The sequence below is a fragment of the Engystomops pustulosus genome, chromosome 6 (genome assembly GCF_040894005.1).
Source record: "Engystomops pustulosus chromosome 6, aEngPut4.maternal, whole genome shotgun sequence".
Lineage (NCBI taxonomy): Eukaryota > Metazoa > Chordata > Amphibia > Anura > Leptodactylidae > Engystomops > Engystomops pustulosus.
Window position 1 is genome coordinate 135422407 of NC_092416.1, and position 25444 is coordinate 135447850.

The 25444-nt window shown below is 44.7% G+C and overlaps 1 long non-coding RNA gene across 1 annotated transcript in view; it reads left to right on the forward strand.

Annotated features, from left to right (window-relative positions):
* The window catches only part of LOC140064359 (uncharacterized), a 29449-nt gene that overhangs the window by 632 nt on the left and 3373 nt on the right, over positions 1-25444 (forward strand). The window lies entirely within an intron of this gene.

Sequence of the window (25444 nt, forward strand, 5' to 3'; positions counted from 1 at the left end):
AGTATATACTGACACCACCTGTATACAAACACAGCCATAGTATATACTGACACCACCTGTATACAAACACAGCCATGGTATATACTGCCTCATACTGACAGTAGCCATGTAATATTACCCACACCACCTGTACACAAACACAGCCATCCTATATACTGACAGTACCATGTAATAATACCCCCCCCAACTCCACCTGCTGGACATAGAAACACACCCTCCTATATACTGCCCCATACTGACAGTACCCATGTAATAATACCCCACCACCACCTGCTGGGCATAGAAACATAGCCTCCTATATACTGCCACATACTGACAGTATCCATGTACCCATGTAATAATACCCCCCCCACCACCTGCTGGGCATAGAAACATAGCCTCCTATATACTGCCACATACTGACAGTACCCATGTACCCATGTAATTATACCCCACCACCTGCCGGGCATAGAAACATAGCCTCCTATATACTGCCACATACTGACAGTACCCATGTAATTATACCCCACCACCACCTGCCGGGCATAGAAACATAGCCTCCTATATACTGCCACATACTGACAGTACCCATGTAATAATACCCACACCACCGCCTGCCGGGCATAGAAACATAGCCTCCTATATACTGCCACTTACTGACAATACCCATGTAATAATACCCACACCACCTGCCGGGCATAGAAACATAGCCTCCTATATACTGCCACATACTGACAGTACCCATGTAATAATACCCCACCACCACCTGCCGGGCATAGAAACATAGCCTCCTATATACTGCCACATACTGACAGTACCCAAGTAATAATACCCCACCACCACCTGCCGGGCATAGAAACATAGCCTCCTATATACTGCCACATACTGACAGTACCCATGTAATAATACCCACACCACCTGCTGGGCATAAAAACATAGCCTCCTATATACTGCCACATACTGACAGTACCCATGTAATAATACCCACACCACCTGCCGGGAACAGAAACATAGCCTCCTATATACTGCCACATACTGACAGTACCCATGTAATAATACCCCCCCCCCCCACCTGCCGGGCATAGAAACATAGCCTCCTATATACTGCCACATACTGACAGTACCCATGTACCCATGTAATTATACCCCACCACCTGCCGGGCATAGAAACATAGCCTCCTATATACTGCCACATACTGACAGTACCCATGTAATTATACCCCACCACCACCTGCCGGGCATAGAAACATAGCCTCCTATATACTGCCACATACTGACAGTACCCATGTAATAATACCCCACCACCTGCCGGGCATAGAAACATAGCCTCCTATATACTGCCACATACTGACAGTACCCATGTAATAATACCCCCCCCCCCACCTGCCGGGCATAGAAACATAGCCTCCTATATACTGCCACATACTGACAGTATCCATGTACCCATGTAATAATACCCCCCCACCACCTGCTGGGCATAGAAACATAGCCTCCTATATACTGCCACATACTGACAGTACCCATGTAATAATACCCCACCACCACCTGCCGGGCATAGAAACATAGCCTCCTATATACTGCCACATACTGACACTACCCATGTAATAATACCCACACCACCTGCCGGGAACAGAAACATAGCCTCCTATATACTGCCACATACTGACACTACCCATGTAATAATACCCCACCACCTGCCGGGCATAGAAACATAGCCTCCTATATACTGCCACATACTGACAGTACCCATGTAATAATACCCCCCCCCCCACCTGCCGGGCATAGAAACATAGCCTCCTATATACTGCCACATACTGACAGTATCCATGTACCCATGTAATAATACCCCCCCACCACCTGCTGGGCATAGAAACATAGCCTCCTATATACTGCCACATACTGACAGTACCCATGTAATAATACCCCACCACCACCTGCCGGGCATAGAAACATAGCCTCCTATATACTGCCACATACTGACACTACCCATGTAATAATACCCACACCACCTGCCGGGAACAGAAACATAGCCTCCTATATACTGCCACATACTGACACTACCCATGTAATAATACCCCACCACCACCTGCTGGGCATAGAAACATAGCCTCCTATATACTGCCACATACTGACAGTACCCATGTAATAATACCCCACCACCACCTGCCGGGCATAGAAACATAGCCTCCTATATACTGCCACATACTGACAGTACCCATGTACCCATGTAATTATACCCCACCACCTGCCGGGCATAGAAACATAGCCTCCTATATACTGCCCCATACTGACAGTACCCATGTAATTATACCCCACCACCACCTGCCGGGCATAGAAACATAGCCTCCTATATACTGCCACATACTGACAGTACCCATGTAATAATACCCCACCACCACCTGCCGGGCATAGAAACATAGCCTCCTATATACTGCCACATACTGACACTACCCATGTAATAATACCCCACCACCTGCCGGGCATAGAAACATAGCCTCCTATATACTGCCACATACTGACAGTACCCATGTAATAATACCCCCCCCCCACCTGCCGGGCATAGAAACATAGCCTCCTATATACTGCCACATACTGACAGTATCCATGTACCCATGTAATAATACCCCCCCACCACCTGCTGGGCATAGAAACATAGCCTCCTATATACTGCCACATACTGACACTACCCATGTAATAATACCCACACCACCTGCCGGGAACAGAAACATAGCCTCCTATATACTGCCACATACTGACACTACCCATGTAATAATACCCCACCACCACCTGCTGGGCATAGAAACATAGCCTCCTATATACTGCCACATACTGACAGTACCCATGTAATAATACCCCACCACCACCTGCCGGGCATAGAAACATAGCCTCCTATATACTGCCTCATACTGACAGTACCCATGTAATAATACCCCACCACCACCTGCCGGGCATAGAAACATAGCCTCCTATATACTGCCACATACTGACAGTACCCATGTAATAATACCCCACCACCAGCCGGGCATAGAAACATAGCCTCCTATATACTGCCACATACTGACAGTACCCATGTAATAATACCCCACCACCACCTGCCGGGCATAGAAACATAGCCTCCTATATACTGCCACATACTGACAGTACCCATGTACCCATGTAATTATACCCCACCACCTGTCGGGCATAGAAACATAGCCTCCTATATACTGCCCCATACTGACAGTACCCATGTAATAATACCCCACCACCACCTGCCGGGCATAGAAACATAGCCTCCTATATACTGCCACATACTGACACTACCCATGTAATAATACCCACACCACCTGCCGGGAACAGAAACATAGCCTCCTATATACTGCCACATACTGACACTACCCATGTAATAATACCCCACCACCACCTGCTGGGCATAGAAACATAGCCTCCTATATACTGCCACATACTGACAGTACCCATGTAATAATACCCCACCACCACCTGCCGGGCATAGAAACATAGCCTCCTATATACTGCCTCATACTGACAGTACCCATGTAATAATACCCCACCACCACCTGCCGGGCATAGAAACATAGCCTCCTATATACTGCCACATACTGACAGTACCCATGTAATAATACCCCACCACCACCTGCCGGGCATAGAAACATAGCCTCCTATATACTGCCACATACTGACAGTACCCATGTAATTATACCCCACCACCTGCCGGGCATAGAAACATAGCCTCCTATATACTGCCCCATACTGACAGTACCCATGTAATAATACCCCACCACCACCTGCCGGGCATAGAAACATAGCCTCCTATATACTGCCACATACTGACACTACCCATGTAATAATACCCACACCACCTGCCGGGAACAGAAACATAGCCTCCTATATACTGCCACATACTGACACTACCCATGTAATAATACCCCACCACCACCTGCTGGGTATAGAAACATAGCCTCCTATATACTGCCACATACTGACAGTACCCATGTAATAATACCCCACCACCACCTGCTGGGCATAGAAACATAGCCTCCTATATACTGCCTCATACTGACAGTACCCATGTAATAATACCCCACCACCACCTGCCGGGCATAGAAACATAGCCTCCTATATACTGCCACATACTGACAGTACCCATGTAATAATACCCCACCACCACCTGCCGGGCATAGAAACATAGCCTCCTATATACTGCCACATACTGACAGTACCCATGTAATAATACCCCACCACCACCTGCCGGGCATAGAAACATAGCCTCCTATATACTGCCACATACTGACAGTACCCATGTACCCATGTAATTATACCCCACCACCTGCCGGGCATAGAAACATAGCCTCCTATATACTGCCCCATACTGACAGTACCCATGTAATTATACCCCACCACCTCCTGCCGGGCATAGAAACATAGCCTCCTATATACTGCCACATACTGACAGTACCCATGTAATTATACCCCACCACCTGCCGGGCATAGAAACATAGCCTCCTATATACTGCCACATACTGACAGTACCCATATAATAATACCCCACCACCACCTGCCGGGCATAGAAACATAGCCTCCTATATACTGCCACATACTGACACTACCCATGTAATAATACCCCACCACCACCTGCCGGGCATAGAAACATAGCCTCCTATATACTGCCACATACTGACACTACCCATGTAATAATACCCACACCACCTGCCGGGAACAGAAACATAGCCTCCTATATACTGCCACATACTGACAGTACCCATGTAAGAATACCCCAACACCACCTGCTGGGCATAGAAACATAGCCTCCTATATACTGCCACATACTGACACTACCCATGTAATAATACCCACACCACCTGCCGGGCATAGAAACATAGCCTCCTATATACTGCCACATACTGACAGTACCCATGTAATTATACCCCACCACCACCTGCCGGGCATAGAAACATAGCCTCCTATATACTGCCACATACTGACAGTACCCATGTAATAATACCCCACCACCACCTGCCGGGCATAGAAACATAGCCTCCTATATACTGCCACATACTGACAGTACCCATGTAATAATACCCCCACCACCACCTGCCGGGCATAGAAACATAGCCTCCTATATACTGCCACATACTGACAGTACCCATGTAATAATACCCACACCACCACCTGCCGGGCATAGAAACATAGCCTCCTATATACTGCCACATACTGACAGTACCCATGTAATAATACCCCACCACCACCTGCCGGGCATAGAAACATAGCCTCCTATATACTGCCACATACTGACAGTACCCATGTAATAATACCCCACCACCACCTGCCGGGCATAGAAACATAGCCTCCTATATACTGCCACATACTAACAGTACCCATATAATACCCCACCCCCACCTGCCGGGCATAGAAACATAACCTCCTATATACTGACAGTACCCCTGTAATAATACCCACACCACCAGCCAGGCATAGAAACATAGGGGGTCATTTACTAAGGGCCCGATTCGCGGTTTCCCGATGTGTTACCCGAATATTTCCGATTTGCGCCGATTTTCCCTATATTGCCCCGGTTTTTTGGCGCACGCAAACGGATTGTGGCGCATCAGCGCCGGCATGCACGCGACGGAAATCGGGGGGCGTGGCCGTAAAAAAAACCTGACGGATTCGGAAAAACCACCGCATTTTTTAAAAAAAAGTGTCGCTGGACTCACGCTTACCTTCACTCGGTCCGGCTTGGTGAAGATTAGTGCATTCCGGGGAACTTCAGCGCAGCAGCGACACCTGGTGGACGTCGGAGGAACTGCCTTAGTGAATCCCGGCCGGACCCGAATCCACCGCAGAGAACGCGCCGCTGGATCGCGAATGGACCGGGTAAGTAAATTTGCATTAGTCTCCTATATACTGCCTCATACTGACAGTACCCATATAATAATACCCGCACCACCTGCCGGGCATAGAAACACAACCTTCTATATACTAACAATACCCATGTAATAATACCCACACCACCTGCTGGGCATAGAAACATAGCCTCCTATATACTGCCTCATACCGACAGTACCCATGTAATAATACCCCACCACCACCTGCCGGGCATAGAAACATAGCCTCCTATATACTGCCACATACTGACAGTACCCATGTAATAATACCCCACCACCACCTGCCGGGCATAGAAACATAGCCTCCTATATACTGCCACATACTGACAGTACCCATGTACCCATGTAATTATACCCCACCACCTGCCGGGCATAGAAACATAGCCTCCTATATACTGCCCCATACTGACAGTACCCATGTAATTATACCCCACCACCACCTGCCGGGCATAGAAACATAGCCTCCTATATACTGCCACATACTGACAGTACCCATGTAATTATACCCCACCACCTGCCGGGCATAGAAACATAGCCTCCTATATACTGCCACATACTGACAGTACCCATATAATAATACCCCACCACCACCTGCCGGGCATAGAAACATAGCCTCCTATATACTGCCACATACTGACACTACCCATGTAATAATACCCCACCACCACCTGCCGGGCATAGAAACATAGCCTCCTATATACTGCCACATACTGACACTACCCATGTAATAATACCCACACCACCTGCCGGTCATAGAAACATAGCCTCCTATATACTGCCACATACTGACAGTACCCATGTAATTATACCCCACCACCACCTGCCGGGCATAGAAACATAGCCTCCTATATACTGCCACATACTGACAGTACCCATGTAATAATACCCCACCACCACCTGCCGGGCATAGAAACATAGCCTCCTATATACTGCCACATACTGACAGTACCCATGTAATAATACCCCCACCACCACCTGCCGGGCATAGAAACATAGCCTCCTATATACTGCCACATACTGACAGTACCCATGTAATAATACCCACACCACCACCTGCCGGGCATAGAAACATAGCCTCCTATATACTGCCACATACTGACACTACCCATGTAATAATACCCCCCCACCACCTGCCGGGCATAGAAACATAGCCTCCTATATACTGCCACATACTGACAGTACCCATGTAATAATACCCCACCACCACCTGCCGGGCATAGAAACATAGCCTCCTATATACTGCCACATACTAACAGTACCCATATAATACCCCACCCCCACCTGCCGGGCATAGAAACATAACCTCCTATATACTGACAGTACCCCTGTAATAATACCCACACCACCAGCCAGGCATAGAAACATAGGGGGTCATTTACTAAGGGCCCGATTTGCGGTTTCCCGATGTGTTACCCGAATATTTCCGATTTGCGCCGATTTTCCCTATATTGCCCCGGTTTTTTGGCGCACGCAAACGGATTGTGGCGCATCAGCGCCGGCATGCACGCGACGGAAATCGGGGGGCGTGGCCGTAAAAAAAACCTGACAGATTCGGAAAAACCACCGCATTTTAAAAAAAAAAGTGTCGCTGGACTCACGCTTACCTTCACTCGGTCCAGCTTGGTGAAGATTAGTGCATTCCGGGGAACTTCAGCGCAGCAGCGACACCTGGTGGACGTCGGAGGAACTGCCTTAGTGAATCCCTGCCGGACCCGAATCCACCGCAGAGAACGCGCCGCTGGATCGCGAATGGACCGGGTAAGTAAATTTGCCCATAGTCTCCTATATACTGCCTCATACTGACAGTACCCATATAATAATACCCGCACCACCTGCCGGGCATAGAAACACAACCTTCTATATACTAACAATACCCATGTAATAATACCCACACCACCTGCTGGGCATAGAAACATAGCCTCCTATATACTGCCTCATACCGACAGTACCATGTAATAATACCCCCACCCTTTGCCAGGCATAGAAACACAGCCTCCTATATACTGCCTCATACAGACAGTACCCATGTAATAATACCCACACCACCTGCTGGGCATAGAAACATAACCTCCTATATACTGCCTCATACCGACAGTACCCATGTAATTATACCCCCACCCTTTGCCGGGCATAGAAACATAGCCTCCTATATACTGCCTCATACCGACAGTACCCATGTAATTATACCCCCACCCTTTGCCGGGCATAGAAACATAGCCATCCTATATACTGCCTCATACCGACAGTACCCATGTAATAATACCCCCACCCTTTGCCGGGCATAGAAACATAGCCTCCTATATACTGCCTCATACCGACAGTACCCATGTAATAATACCCCCACCCTTTGCCGGGCATAGAAACATAGCCATCCTATAATAACTGCTTCTGCCTTATACTGTATGTCCTCCACTACCATGTAATAAGACCATCACCACCTGCCAGGCATGGAAACATAGCCTTCTTACAACAAACTGCTCCTGGCTCATACTGTAATTGCATCAACCATATACTGTATACCAGTGATGGCTAAATACTACAGCCATACCTCCCAACGTGCAAGACTTTTCAAGAGAAAGAGGGACAAAAGATGTAGTGCACATCATACATTTTGTGGCTTTGTTCATATTGTGCTCCCCAGAAGCTCCTCCTCTTACCCCCCCCCATCAGCCCCCTATTATTGTGCTCCCAGCAGGTCTCCCTCTTACTGAATTCCCCTAGCAGCTCCCTTTCTTATTGTGCCCCCCCCACCATAAGCTCCTCTTCATATCGCACCACACACAGTAAAATAATTGCACATATACTCACCTTTCCCTGTTCCCCCGCAGCAGCTCCTCATTTCTCTCCTTCTTCTGTATGTAGTGGTGAAGCAGGCAGGAATGACATCATCACATTGCGCCTGCCGGCTCTTCTACATTCAGTAGAAGGAGAGGAGGCATAGGGATAGTGCAGGAAGCTTCCAGCTTTGTGCATTATTGCTGTCCATAGGAGGCGAACAGAGTTGATGTTCCTGCACATACCTCCACTCAGGCAGGACAGATCCCAAAAACCAAGACTCTCCTGTTGGCTTGTAACAGCTATATCTGCATGAAAGTGTCTACCACTCACATGTTGACACAATTGTATTTTTTGTTTTCTTAACCCAAGTGCATTACCATACATTTATCTACATTGAACCTCATTAGCCATTTTGTCTTCCCAGGCCTCCAGTTTCCACAAATCCCTCTGTAACATTATACTATCCTACTCTGTATTAATTACTTTACAGAACTTAGTATCAACTGCAAATATTGAAACTCTACTATGTAAAGAAGGGGCCCCAAATACTTACCTCAACCCAATTTTATAAATTGAAAAAAAAATTAAAAAGGTGTATTTGTTTTGCTTTTGGCCCAGGGTGCAATACTGACTCAATTCATTTTGGGCAATGTATGCATTGTAATTAATGCATATTAATCTCGGGAACCATAACTGATTTAATGAGCCGTTCGCAGTTTCACCTAAAGAATAGTAGGCTGAGCAGGTTACTAATTATTTATATTTGTTTCCTGAACCAAAAATTTCTCCAGGCTGCTGATATATTTACAGTGGGTTAACCCAATCTGGACATCCGGTATGGCCAAATATTAAGCATCAGTTGTTTTAGTAATCAAGTCTGGTCAGAAGGTGATAGGTCGTGTCTGACAAAAGTTCAAAAGGTAACACCTGCCATCGCTGCTGGCACTGATTGTGGGTGTTAATCCTTTGAGAGCTGCCAGCAAAGCGTGTACTTTGAGCTGTGTGACATATGGGGGCACATTTACTTACCCCGCCCGTGGAGTTCACTGAAAGTGTATTGTCCGACGATAAAGCACTGTGCCAAGATCGTGCCCCCGATATCCTGCATGTGTCGCTTCCCCACTCAGGTCCGACAGAGTTCACCATCTTTTTAGTGATGCGTGTAAGTCCTTGGGCTTACGACACAATTTGAAAGTTAAATCCCGCTCTCAGTCCAAATCAGTTGGATCGTCTGATGGCACACCCCTAAAAATTGATCCTGTGCGCCAAAATCATGATGCAGACACTTGTTAAATACCTGTCCAAACCGTGTAAAAACAGCGCACACTCCGACGAAAGTGCCCTTTGCGACCCTTAGTAAATGAACCCCATAATTTTTGGACGTTTTCATTGCTATAATTTTGAGGACTGTATGACCTTTCGATAACTTTTTATTAAAATTTTTGTATGTTGCAAAATGGCCAAAAAGTGGCCTTTTGAACATTTGGGCACTATTTTCCAGAGACCTTAGGGAGAAGGAAAATGCGGTTCATTACCACTTCTTTATCCCGGGGCAATTCAGGGAAAATCGGCGCAAATCTGAAATATTCGGGTAACACGTCGGGAAAACGTGAATCAAACGTGACCCCCAAATCAAAATAAGAAATTCATTAATAATGCTCATTTTGAGTTAATTTGAAAATTAAAAAATATGTACTATAAATTACAAAAAAAAGCCTTTTCCGATTTAACTCCAAATAAAACTTAAAATAAAAATCTTTAAACTTTTATTATATTTTAACTAGCTCTATTTGTCCCGAAAAAAACATTTTACGGTAGCACATGAAAAAAAAGTTATGGCCCTTAAACCGCCGCGTCCAAAAATTTGCTAAAGTGCCCCGTTCACTAGAGCCTTTTCAGGCCACGTTACTAAGGGGTTAAAGTTGATATTTAAAGGGGTTGTCCGAGAGTTGTGAAAAAAAGGGTGCTGCTTAAAAAAATAAAGATGTACTTACCTTGCGGCGCCCTCCGGTGTCCCGCGCTGCTTTCACTCCAGTCCGGGCACCATGTAAACAAACATGGCCACCGGAGCAGTGCTGGATTCAGTTTCCGGCCGGCTGTGGCCAGCCACGCCTATCCGTCCCTATTCACAGCATTGTGTATGGGGGCCAGAAAGTTGTCGGGTCTGGCCGGAAGCTGAATCCAGCACTGCTCCGGCGGCCATGTTTGTTTACATGGCTCCCGGACCGGAGCGACAGCAGTGCTGGACACCGGAGGGCACCGGAAAGGTAAGTAGATCTTTATTTTTTTAAGCAGCCCCCTCCGGCCACCTTTAGTTTTTTCTCATAACTCTCGGACAACCCCTTTAACAATCTTTAGAATTTGATTGGGCAATAACAGACATTACTGATTAAGAACAGTCGTGGTGTTGGATTGGGGGACAATATTCTTGTGACTGGTTTCCTTACCTGGAAATAAAAAAAAAAACTAAACTCAACTTCAGTCGTAGGAGCGATGTGACCAGCTGTCAGTTGAGCGGCCCCTCATATTATACAGTGTTTATTGCAATCCATGAAATAATAGATCATGTTTTATAATAATATTCGAGACATGATCTGCAGTACCAGATGCTCTGCATATTGCCGAGGGGCAGAGCAATGTTTGATAGCACAAATCACAAGACAAACTGGTAAATAGGATTCACATGTTTCAAAGCCGTGTGTATAATGTTTAGTCTGGAATACAGATTTCTTAAATGCCACCTTCATTAAGCGGATATACTTATTAAATGATGGCCTTATGTAGATCATACTATACTATGTACATCATACTGAGCAAAGAGAAGATTATCATTTTGAATATTAACACAGAATTCCTTTAAGGAAACATACCATCAAAATCAAGCATGATAAACCAGGGACACTTACTGTGGTAATCTTCTTATATTTGTTATCAATGGCCCCCTTCCTTCTTAAATCCACTTTTTAAATTATGCTGATGAGTTAGAAGTCATGACACAGCCAAACCCTGGCACTACCAGGACCAATGTCCTGCAAACTTATCCTTTCTACGGCGCTGCATCAGAAGTACCTGCAATATCCACTACCAGAGCCTAGCCTTTTCTTTGGGGCAGCTGGGGCCCAGGAGACTGGAGTGGCTGGCTATTGCGGACTAGGGAGCACTGATGTCAAGGTGGGGACCGGAGGGCTGACCTACAGCCTGGCAGGTCTCCAGCAGGTGGTGTGTGCAAGAAATATGGAGGTAGAGACTGATGCAATGGGTTCTCCCTGGGGAAACCCCTGAGGTGTCTGTAGGATAAATCCCTGGGTGATGGGTGGGAAGCCCGTGGTGGTAAGCAGGGATTAGACAGAGGCAACATTGTGCAAATCAACTTACAGTTCCTAATTGAACATCAGGCAATGGCCAGAAACGGGTAAAAGCAGATTCTTTATAATGGAAGGGTCATGGAGAGTGGTTCGCAGGAAAGGTGCACGGAGGGGTTTTTATACTACTCCTGTACGGTGGTAGCACCTCTCCAATCAACTTCCAGCTTTCTTAACAGACACATCATTGGATAATTACATATACCAGTTAACTATTCCCTTTCCAGGCAGTATCTACAGTATCTACACAATACAATGAGGTGATCAGTCTCCCTAACAGCTCCTGACCTGGAGAGGGCGCTTTTCGCAACTACCAACCTGCCTATGCATTGGCAGGGGTGTTGCATACCCTTAATGACCACCGTAAAAAGTTGATGCGGTGGTCATTATTGGTTTAAACACTGTAATGCTATTATAGCATTTCCCCTTTTTAACCCCTTAAGGACGCAGGGTTTTTCGGCTCATTTCTCGCTCTCCAACTTCAAAAATCCATAACTTTTTCAATTTTACGTGTACAGACCTGTGTGAGGGCTTATTTTGTGCGTAACAAATTTTACTTTCCCGTGATGTCATTTATTTTAACATGCCGTGTACTGCGAAGCTGGAAAAAAATTCCAAATGTGGAAAAATTGTTCTTGTGGGCTCACTCACTCACTTGTGGACTTTCACTCTTCGCTCCAAATAACACGCCTACTTTATTCTTTGGTTCGGTGCGATCGCGGTGATACCAAATTTATGCAGGTTTTATTGTGTTTTAATACATTTTCAAAAATTAAACGAATGTGTACAAAAAAGAAAAAATTTTTTTTGCCATCTTCTGATGCTAATAACTTTTTCATACTTTGGCGCACGGAGATGTTTGAGGGGTCATTTTTTGCTAAATGAGGCGACATTTTCATTGCTACCATTTTGAGGTCTGTGCGACATTTTGATCATTTTTTATTTTATTTTTTATGTTATGTTAAAAGGTTAACAGGTTAAGTCGCATTTCGGACATTTGGGTGCCATTTCCCGCCTCGGAGGTCACCGCCGCCCATAACCGTTTTTATATTTTGATAGATCGGGCATTTTGGGACGCGGCGATACCTAATATGTTTGTGATTTTTACTGTTTATTATGTTTTATATCCGTTCTAGGGAAAGGGGGGTGATTTGAACTTTTAAAGGAAACCTACCACTTGAAGTGGCAGGTTTAAGAAGAAAACACCGAGCACCAGCTGTATAGCCGGCGCAGGGAGGTACGCGCTCGGCGCTTACCATGCGCGCGGCTCTCCTTCGCTCCCTATGTAGCCGCGCGCATGGTAAGCGCCGAGCGCGTACCTCCCTGCGCCGGCTATAAAGTTTAAAAAGTGTTTTAAACCGCGATACAGCGGTTTAAAACACTAACAAAAATAAGCTCCGGCACCAGCTCACCCTGAGCTGGTGCTCGGTGTTTTCTTCTTAAACCTGCCACTTCAAGTGGTAGGTTTCCTTTAATATTTTATTAATTTTTTTATTAACTTTTTTTTTTATTTTTTTTTTCACTATTTTTTAGACCATCTAGGGTACATTAACCCTAGATAGTCAGATCGCTCCTACCATATACTGCAATACTTCTGTATTGCAATATATGGCATTTTTGCAGCACATTCATTACAATGAGCCACAATGAGCCACTGCCAGATAGTCTCGGGTCAAACGAAGATCCGAGGCTACCATGGCAACCGATGGCAACCGATTTGCCGGCTGCGTTGAAAGGGTTAATAGCCGCGGTCGGTGCAAGCACCAACTGCGGTGATTAGCGGTGGGGGTTTGCTGCAATATGCAACAACCCCCACCTCTGTATGAAGAGGACTCAGCCCGTGAGCCCTCTTCATACATCCCTTATACCTCTGCGCCGTGGAGCTACGGCGCAGAGCGTTAAGGGGTTAATATAGGTGTAGACATTGCAGAGATATCACTGCCCTATGATATTATGTCTATAGATTGGGGGGATGTTTTTTTTCTTTTTGAGTGATCTGCCAATCATCAAGGGGCCAATCCCCCTGTAGAATTATAAGATACGCCCTAATGCAACTCAGTCACATATAGTGCCCCCTCTTTAATTTTATCCTCCTGTTACATTTGATCCCCCACTTTGTTCAGCTCCCCATACTTATTATGCACCAGCTTTATGTACTCCTACCCCATCCCCTCTCCCACTCAAATTGTGGCCTCCTGTCCTCCATCCCGTCCATCCCCTCATATTGTGGCCTTCAGTTCTTCATCTGTCTTATATTGTGGCCCCTCTCCTCCATCCTCCTCATATTGTGAGCCCCTATTCTCCATCAAACTCTTATTTGGCCTCCTGTCTTCCATCCTCCTGTCATCTGTCCTCCATTATCCTCATATTGTGGCCAATGTCTTCCATCCTGCTCCTATTGTGGCCTCCTGTCATCCGACCCCCCTCCAAATTGTGGCCCCTGACCTCCATCCTCCTTATATTGTGGCCTCCTGTCCCCCATCTTCCTTATACTGTGGCCTCCTGTCCTCCACCCCCCTGCAAATTGTAGCCTCTGTCCTCTATTCTGCTCATATTGTGGTCTCCTATCATCCATCCACCATTTATTGTGGCCTCCTGTCCTACATCCTCCTCATTTTCCTCATCTGCAAAAAAAGTGCAGGGCTTGACGTTGTCCCCTGTCCCACTGCAATATGTAATCATTATGGAACACCTTGCAAATGTCATTCGCAACAATCCAAACATTCACAGAATTCAGGTTGGGACATATAGGGGCACATTTACTAAGGTCCTTGCACCAGTTTTCTGTCAGACGTTGCATGTTCTTTTAGGTAATCCACAAAAAGAGAAAAATAGAGCTGGGGAGAAGAACGGGGCGAATACCCTCAACTCTACAAAACGTATAGCACCTATCAAACATTCAATAAACAAATGGAGCAGGAGCATATTCCCATATGAAATGTAAACAATAATTGTCAAATACAAAGTGCATGGTATATTAGAGAGACACTCATAAGGCGGAAACACCAGATAAAATATTATACCGACCACGGGTAGAGGAGAAACAAAGGTCTGGTCTTTGTTTTAAAACTGCATTATATGCAGATGATCTCCTCTTATACATTTCACAATTTCAACCTTGCATCATGTTCCACTCTCTTATACAGGAATTCATAGGGGCATGTTTACTAAGAACAGTGCAAACAGCATTATGTGCCATATGCCTGTGTATACAGTAGGTCAGAGTGAGTCAGATTCATCAACTATGATGCATGTTCTTCACGAATCTGGCGCCCTCTGCACTACCTGGACAGAGTGCACCACTTTTTTTTTGTTGCACCATTAATATGGAGTGTGCAATACATTTCTGTCAGACTTTGCATGATAAATCTGGCGCATGGTCCAACTGAGCCCCAGATCGCCCCCTTCAGTGCAGAAATTTGTGACGGCTGAAGAATAGTGCAGCCATGCCACAAAACGACTGTGTCTTTGCTCATGTCAGGAGTCAGGAAAAGTGAATTCAACATGTGCAGTGAGCACACTTATGATGAATTTTTTCACAAATCAATAGGTTTAGGGACTTTGTCTATTATTTTGATTAGTAGTTTGTTTGTTATGCTCCTCTTGTCCGTGCTGATAAGCCCTGTGAACCATCATGTACACAATTCTACAGACTCACAAAGGGGAGGGACTGCTGCTCCCTGGTCACTCTGGAGGAAGACAGGGGAGGTTATGTGACAGAACTAAGTGTGTGCAGATCTGTGGATGCAGAAGTGGATTTATGTGTAGGAATCTCAAAGGTTTTAATGCTGAATTACTTATTGAGAAAACACAAGGCATCATGGGAACTCTGCGCAAACAAAATATGACTCAGCTTCAGGGCAGATACAGGAAGAAGTTAGTCTCCGCTCACTTCATTGCTGCTGAGGAATATTTTTGACAAGCATCCTTAGAACAGACGCCACAGCTGTGGAAAGAAAAGGGACACATGGGCATTGTTCTCTTTGTTTTTAAATGTGGAATGGCATATGACAATTTGGTAAAAATAATTATTTCCCTGGGTCCAGAAGCAAAAATTGTTGCATTAATAGAAATGAAACTGCTATTTAAGAAGCTAGAATTCTGGAAAGAACATTTAAAGTGTAACACTTACAAAAATGTTAATTCTCAATTTTTTAAAATACCCTGTTAAGTGGATATTCAACAGTGTAATCTATAATTTATTCACATCTCTTGGTGGCTGCCACCGCCCCGAAAGCGTTCTGAGGGCTGCTGACAGCACAAAGAATGTAAAAATCTTGCGCATGCGCATAAATGATGTACTCTGCGCTGCTGGCTTGCTGCCTAGCCCAAGATTTGAAAAGAGATTTGGTGACTTCACTCCACCCAAAGTGTGAATAGATTATATTACGGCGGAGCCTAGTGGTTCACTGCAGAACACCACAGACTAATTTGCATATGTAATAAACTTATTTTTCTAAGAAATACAGCCCTGCAAAGTTATAATAGATAATGCTGCGTACACACACAGGGCTGGGATGGGGAGGTAAGTAATAATCATCACCATCAGTTAACCTGCTGGTAGATGTGCTTTCAGTCTTAACCCATGCATGGGCTCTTCTTTTGTTACAGGTATAGAATTTGGAAAAGTGGGAGCAAATTTTATCAGTCGAAAAATCAGTGAAACTCCCTTTGTTCTAATAGGAGTTGACAAACTTGTTCACATTACTCTGGTCCTAATAGAAGTCGACAAACTTGTTTATACTCCCTTGGTCCTAAAATCATTCCTAACCACCAAGAAGTTGTTAATCTAGGAAGGAAGCCAGTTCATTATTAATTTGTCTCAGAATACAAGAACAAGCTCTTCATTATTCCAGCCATGCTCAGAAGCCAAATTTAGAACTATATGGCATTATGGATGACAATAGGGGCTCCTTGTTTGATGTAAAGCAGAGAAGAAGACACATTCTGAATATAATCAGGACTTGTCATTATGTTCATAGAGAGGGGTGGCCTAAAGCAGAGCTTTGCAGGGCAGCAGAGATTTGGAAGATGCAATGGTGCACTGAAACCTCTTGCGGTAATGTGGGGGCCTCTGCAAAGTCTCAGACAACTGTAAATCAGATGATGAGGCTAAAATTGCACAAATTATTGCCAGATCATTGCCCCCATGGAGGTCTATTACATCAGGTCACTGTGCAGTACACTGGGGTTAATTACTTGCCCCACAATTCTAGTAGATTTGCGTCACATTTATCAAGGCTTTTAGACCTTTTTTGGCACTTTTTCCACTTGCCCGGTGGCCTTGAGAAAATCGTCTGTTAGCCAAAAACTGTGGCGCAGAGTTTAGACCAACTAAAAAGAGGTCTGCAGTAGGAACAGTAGTGAATTATAATATAGGGGTCCCATTGCCACCCATAAAATTTGAGACTGAGAAGGACTTTCACCCATGAAATCCTTGTACAGTACATCATATAGTTCATGCTCTCAATTCATATGTACACAAGAGCCATTTCAGGAGCTTTAAAGGTCCTTCAAAAGTCTTGAAACCACAGATTGAAAGCAGGCAGAAGGGACACATCCTCCATTCCCCTTGATGCTAGTATAATATGTAGGAAGTGAATTACAGATTTGTAGGGCCTATAGTATATCACTACTATTGTTCCATATGACTCTTTGTAATGTAATTTTATAATGTAATGTATGATTTGTAAAGCGCTACAGAATTTGATGGCGCTAAACAAATACATATTATTATTATTATTATTCATTCAGTCTAATACTGCAGATTACAGTGATAAATCTGGAGTAGAAAAAGACTAGTTTGTGTTAGAGACACATTGGGGCATATTTACAAAAAACAGTGTAAACTATGTTCAGTTTGCCTGTGTATAGTGCAGGGTGCGCCAGATTCAGGATTTCAGGAACACGTTCTTCAGTGCAGAAATTTGTGTTGCATGAAGCATAGTGCAGCTGCGCCACAAAACGGTTGCATTGTGTGGTGCGGACACTTCTTAAATACCTGTGCAAGCCCCTAAAAGAATGTGCAAAGTTCGACAGCCAACTGGCGCACGGCCCTTAGTAAATGTGCCCCATAGGTAAATTCCCCCACTGTGTCTCACCACACCGTGACCAAGCTACGGATTGTGGCACTATCCGCATTATATCTTTTTCTGATGCATGAGGAATTACTGTGGGATTACCTCTGCTGTAAAACAAGCAGACATTCCTCTTATGTTACATTCCACCCAAGTGCAAACTCCATAACAGAACCCATAACTATCACCTGTCCGTCATACGTATAGGGGCACATTTACTTACCCGTCCAGTTGACGCCGCCAATCCAGAATGTCTGACGAGGATCGGCTGCCGCGATTCACTAAGATCGTGCGTGTGTTGCTTCCCCTGCTGAGTTCCACCGGAGTTCACCTTCTTCTTCCCGATGCATGTGAGTGCTGATCTTGCGACACAATTTGGTTTTTAAATTCCGCGGTTTGTCCGAATCAGTGGGGTTGTCCGGCGTCCACGGCCCCCTATTTGTGTTGATGCGCCACAATCCGATCATGTGTTCCAAAAACCCGGGGCAATTCAGGGCAAATCATAAAAAAACGCGAAACCCAACAGAAATGCGTCCGATGGACCCTTACTAAATGTGCCCCATAGTGACTTCATAGGGCACATACTGAATCCATAGGGGCTTTATATAAAATAACCATAACAAGGCTGTTTGAAATGATAAACTAAGGGATATTTTAGGGAACAGCAGACTTTTTTAGCTTCATAATTTTTAATGTTGCCACGTTAGTGCACTACAAAGGGGCACACTTACACTGGAGCCAACCCTGTTTGCACCTATTAGAGCTACTCTCCTGTACTCTCCTGTATGACTAATAACCATACCCTGTAAGAATGTCAGATTTTACAAGGTGATGGCAAGGATATACCTTACAGAGTGTTGGGCATGTTTCACTGTGAAAAATGGATCTGTGAAAGGTAAGTTGAACTTTGAGTGTTTATGAGCTAAAATTGTTTAGCTTGTCTAACAAATTTAGCTTATAAATACTCACAACTTGCCTTTCGAATATCCATTTTCTCACCTGGATGCACGCCCAAAACAGTGTAACTTTTTTCTTGCCATTATCTATATAAAGAACGACCATACAAGTCATCTATTGTTTCAGCTTTTCCCAAAAAATCCCGTTCTTCATTACAATATTTGGCACCAGCTGTGATTTTCTCTTTCTCCATTTTTACTAAATTTTACAAGAGACATAACTTGGGCATCCAGCAGGTGGCAGCATTACTCAGCAAGAGAATTGGTATCCTGGAGAATGATGCAACCTGTTCAACAAACCTCTATACAAAAGTATTGGGTAAGGGAAAGTAGTTGGTACAGAACATGTCATATATATGTATGACCATCTGTGTCCTGGTTCTGGCTGAAAATCATGTGCAGATCTCTGTGGAATTGGAATGAGGTGGAAAATCAATCTATACAATCTATATGCATGACTACTGTATGATGTGCATTATATAATATCCAAGGGAACCACTAGATGTCAATAAAGCAGTGTAGTAACAGAAAACTATGGCAATAACTGACCGCCATACACCCAAGAAACATGGAGTCAAAGTTATATTAGAGAGTGAATACCCTAATTCCGATTAAGCATGTCAAGTTTCTATCACTGGTACAGCCTGTGTCATTTTTATATGTTTACCATTGCCAGGACAGGAACACTAAGGCTAAGGCATGAACACAGCATGGAGGGCACACAGCGGTGCATGGGAGAGGAGGAGGGGGTGAGCGCTGCCCGCCCCTCTCCATACAGATACATGGAGTATGGTGCCGTAATACGGGGAAACATAGGACATGTCCTATCTTTTCCCCAGGTTCGGTGCTGCACATGTGCGGCACCGTATTGCTCTGTACCCCCATTGCCAGTCGCGTGACGTCGTGTGACCTTTAGAGGTTGGGGGGGGGCATCAGTTTGGACTCCCATATCTTGGTCGGTATATCACTCAGAACCATGGTCTAGCTGTAGGGATGAGAATCTAATTTTTCAAAACATCAGGATTGTGGTTCTGTGTGCAGAACACAGAGAACAAACAAAGAGAAAGAAATACTTCAGTGTGAGCCGCAGATAAAGATCCAATATCCAAATATGTATTTAACAGCCTGTATTACTGGTTCAATGGCAAACAGAAACACAGTCATGATGCCAGGGCTGAGAGGAGGGTAGGCAGGTGTAAGCGACGGCTTATAGTGACATCTCTGCTCCGCTTGAAGTGAAGGATGTGCAGGACATAGAGTTAGAGATGGAGATTGTCCTCTGTTCAGTCCTCTCCTGACAGCTCCTCTCCTCATGTGGCTGCATCTTGGTATAGAGCTGAAGAGGTGACCACCCAGCCTACAGCTACAGCATGTGCTGGAAGAGAACAGGACACAGGAGATAAGTACCAAGTGTTTAGTCAGTAAAGGAACTGGGAGTGTGTGCTGTCAGTGATTCAGGGGGGAAAGTGTGTGTGTTGTCAGTGGGGGAGGGGTGAGTGTCTGTGTTAGCAGTGGGGGCTTGGTGAGTGTGTGACGTCAGTGAGGAGGAGCTTGTGTGTTGTCAATGGAGAAGGATGTGTGTTAGTGGGAGTGTGTTGTCAGTGATGGCGAGCTTAGATGTTGTTAGTGGGGAAGGGGTTTGTGTTGTCAGTGAGAGGGAGCTTGTGTGCTCTTAGTGGTGAAGAGGGCAGCATTGATAATGTCATTTGTGAGAGTTGTGTGTTTACAGCGGGGGATGGGGAGTATGTATGGTCAGTGAGAGGAAGCTTGTGTGTTGTCAGTTGGGAAAGGTTGTGAAAGTGGGGAGCTGGTGGGTTGTTAGTGCACGAGGGGGTTAAAATGTTAAAATGTTTTTTTTTTTATCTGGGGGGGGGGGGGTTAAAAAATAATAAACAACAGATACTTACCCTCTCTGGCACTCCCGTGCAGCCATGGTCTACAAATGCGTCATGATGCCAAAAAAGTATGTAAAATGTCTGTGCTCCAAATGCCAGTTATTCCCTGCCGTGTCTCCATCCTGCAAATCATTGCCACATATGGGATACTGCCATAGCCAGAATAAGAAGCAAAAAGATTTTTGGATTTTTGGCTGATTTCATTTGTCACTTCAATGGCACATTTGAGAAAACAATGCAATTTTTACTCTGCACCATTCACTTTGTATTACATTTGAGCCAGTATCGTAGGGGTTAAAAGCTCTTACAACCCTAGATACATTCTTTCCAAAATGGGGTCACTTCTTAGGGGTTTTGTTGTACTGGTACCTCAGGGGCTCCAAAAGCTAAAATTCTGCTTGCTCCCTACCAAACCCTGTCCTGTGCCTATCCTGTAGTTTATTGCCACATGTGCGGTATTGTCCTAACCGGGATTACCCGCGTAATGATTTTTGATGTGTTTGTCTTAAGTGGCGTAAGTTAGTCAAAATAAATTGCCATTAACATAGCATATTTGAGATATTTCCATTCACTTTGTATTACATTTTGGCCTGCATCTCAGGGGTTAAAATGCTCACTAAAACCCAAGATAAATTCTTTGAGAGGTGTAGTTTCCTAAATTATGTCACTTCTTGGGGTTTTCTATTGTACTGATTTGAATAATTTGAGATTATTCTCAGTGTGTTACATTACACAGTGTAATACACCAAATAAATGAAAAACTATATAAATGAGATATCACCGTAATCGTAGTGACCTATAGAATAAAGATAATAAAGTATATTTAGTGTACGACCCCCTAAAAATATGAAAAGAAAGTAAACCAAAATTGACAATTTTCTTTTCACCCATACATTCAGAAGTTAATAAAATCTCATCAATAAGCTAATGACCCACTAAAATGAAATATTTGTAAAGTGCATCTCATGTCGCAAAAAATAAGCCCTTATATGTCCAAATTGCCTAAAAAATAAAGATTGCATAGCCAATAAAATGTGACAATGCATAATATGCTCTTAATGGCGTAGCTTACCTTCAATGCCCTGGCGTGTGCCCATACAGCAGGTTACCACCACATATGGGGTATTGTTATACGCGGGAGGGATTGGGTATCAAATTTTGTGGAGCGTTTTGGTATTTTATCCACTGAGAATTTGTACATTTTTTGAAAAACACATTAATTTAGCCAAAAAATTTTTACTTTCAAAATTGCATCTGATATTCTTTTAACCCCTGTAAAATGATTAAAGGGTTAACAAACTTCATAAAAGTTGTTTTACATACGTTAAGGTATGTGTAGTTTCTATAATGGGGTAATTTATGGGGTTTTACTTTTATTTAGGCCTCTCAAAGTGACTTCAAACCTGAGCAGGTCCCTCAATAGCAGGATTTTGCCGTTTTTATGAAAATGTGAAAAATCGCACCTAACGTTCAAAGGCCCATAACATCTTACAAAATTGAGATTATGCATAAAAAAATGTCCACATAAAGAAGACATTTAGTGAATGTTAGCTATTAAGTATTTTTGTGGTTATGACTATGTATGCAAAAAGTAGAACATTTTGAAGTTCGAAAATCCAGAATTTTTCCAAATTTTCACCAAATATCTGATTTTCTCATAAATAAATGCAAAACATACCACCAAAATTTTTCAACTAACATGAAGTACAAAGTGTTACGAGAAAACAATTTTAAAATCACTTGGATATGTTAAAGCGTTTCAAAGTTATAACCATTTAAAGTGACACAGGGCAGATTTGAAAAAATGGGCCAAGTGGCTTCGGCGTTAAGGGGGTTAAAGAATCTCACCGTCAGGCTTAAGGAACCGAACTGGGCCCCGAAGGTATGTTGTAATTGTGTATAGTGGAAATTGGCGATTGGGGTACCGTATATCTTTCTCTTATCTCATTAAAGCTAAGTAATTCTGCATCTGTAGATAGGAGCTGACCAATGAATTTCCCCCCTGCTGCTCCCCACATCATCCAACCCAGGAGGGAGAGAAAGTGAGAGAGCCAAGGATTGAGCCATAATGGCGAGAGAGGGGGAGAATTGTTTTCCCCTACCAGGATTTGTGCCCTACGCCAGCACACTGCAATCATATGCATAGGAAGTGGGGTTTCAGAAGGGGATTTGTATCTATACAGCAAATTCGTAAGGGCTAAGGTCCCAGCCAGCGCAGTGGCAGCATTGCCTCTATCAATATCTATTAACCATTGGGCGTATGCCATCTGGGCCGCCAAGTAGTATAAACATAAATCAGGAGCTGCTAACCCACCCCAGGACTTCGGAGCCTGGAGCAGAGCTAAACTAAAGCGTGGGGCACCACCCTGCCAGTAGAAGGATGGCCTTCTATGCGCCTGAACAAGCTCTTGGGGAGCAGTATCGGGCAAGCATGGAAGAGATACAGGTATTTGGGAAGAAAAATCATCTTGTAAATGTTAATTAGGCCATATTGGGATAGGGGACCTTCAGGCGAGACTCAGTAGAAGATAACAGGGATCAATATTTAGCTCATTGTAGGCCTGGATCTTGCGTGACACCTGGACCCCCAAGTACTTAAAATTGGAGAAGGGAGATTACTCCCTTAGCCGAGAAGGGACAAAGTGGTGTCCAATTTTAAGTACACAAATGTGTCATCGGCGTACATGGCTTTAATGTTATCAGAGCGACGAATCGCCACAGCAAGAGGTTCGATGGCAAGCGCAAATAGGAGAGGGGATAATGGGCACCTCTGTATAGTACCACTGGCCATAGGGAAGGGGGGAGAGATATTTAGGTTGGTCCTAACCCTAGCCTTAGGTTTGTTATACGGTAGTTTAACTAGTGCCGTGAAGCGGGGGCCAATACCCAATCTAGGCATGAGGGCCCACAGATAGGGCCATTCAACTGAGTCAAAGGCCTTGCAATTATCAAGGGATAGTTTGAACCCGGGATCTGTGGAGCCCTCCTCCTCTGCAATATAAGTGCAGTCTTTGTATATTAATGTCAGTTCCCCTACCAGGCATAAAGTCAGTTTGGTCCGGTTGAATCAAAGATAGTATTACCTTATTAAGTCTTGTGGAAAATATTTCTGCTTATATTTTAATATCAGAGTTTATGAGGGAAATTGGGCGATATGAGTCAGGAAGCAGGGGGTCTTTGCCAGGCTTAGGTAGAACCACAATGAGGGCCTCTCGCATGGAGTCAGGGAGAGAGCCATTTTAAAGAGCATCAGAGGCTTAGGAGACGGGGAACTAAAGAGACACAGTTGTCCTTATACCACTCACCGGCCAACTTTTCAAGGCCAGGAGTCTTACCAGGGGAGAGGGACTGTGTAGCGAGTTCCACCTTCTCTGCCAAGATCGGAGCATCAAGTTCAGACGACTTTGCCATTGTAAGCCTCCACAAAGGAAGGTTATCAAGGAATTGGGACATCTCAACAGAAGAGGTGGACAACCTGGAACTGTTGGGAGAAGAATAAAATTCACGGAATACAGAATTAATGGATCAAGGTTCCGTACCCAGGGCTCCGCTGTCATCCAGGATGGAAGGTACAGAGGCACAAGGCTGCTCCGCCCTTGAGAGGTACGCTAGCAACTTCCCGTTTTTGTCCCCCAACTCGAATATGGATGCCTCCCTGGCAAGTAAGCGCTTGCTGGTGCGTTCTTTTGTTGCAGCCAAATGTGCCTGTGCCCAAGCTCTTTTTTTTTCCTTGGGTGGAGTGCTCGAGGTATTCTTTCTCTACGGCAACCAACGTAGCTGAAAGTCCCTCCTCCTGTGCTTTCAATACTTTTCTGTGCTCCGCTGCACCTGAGATAAACGCACACCTAACTGAAGATTTGTAGGAATCCCAAACTAGAAGGGGGTCAGGGTGAGCTGAGTGCGTATCCCAAAACTCAGTATGCATTGCCTTAACTACGCTCTGAACCGCTGGGGATTGGAGCCAAGTGAGGCGCAGGCGCCAAAGGCGGGAGTCGCTGGGAGGGTCTACAAGGAGATGGATGAGCATAACGGAGTGGTCCGAGGCGCTGCGCTGTCAGTATGAGGCTTGGTCAACATGGGGTGACATATCTGAGGAGGCAAAGGTCAATACAGGAGAAACTTCTGTGTAAGAGCAAGAAGCACTTCCGGAGGAGCAGAAGACGGAGCCGCGGGCCAGGGAGAAGAAGCCGGAAGGTGAGCATGGGCCTGGGTATGTCCCCAGACGCCCGCCCATCCCGCCTATATGAACATCCGGCTTTGCTGAACACCCCGGATGAGCAAGGAGTACTAAACTCCGTTCTTTGCCACTATACACAGCAGCACAAAGGATGTAAGCGTCCCTGAATCGACAACGCTATGACATAATTGTATCACTGCTGCTAAATCTCTCACTCCATTAGAAGAAGACAGCCAGCTCACCTGTTGCAATGGGAATCACGGAAAAGGTAAATACTTTTTCTTTTTTATCGAATCTGCACAGCCACTTTGGGAGAGGGGGTTATTAAGAAATGG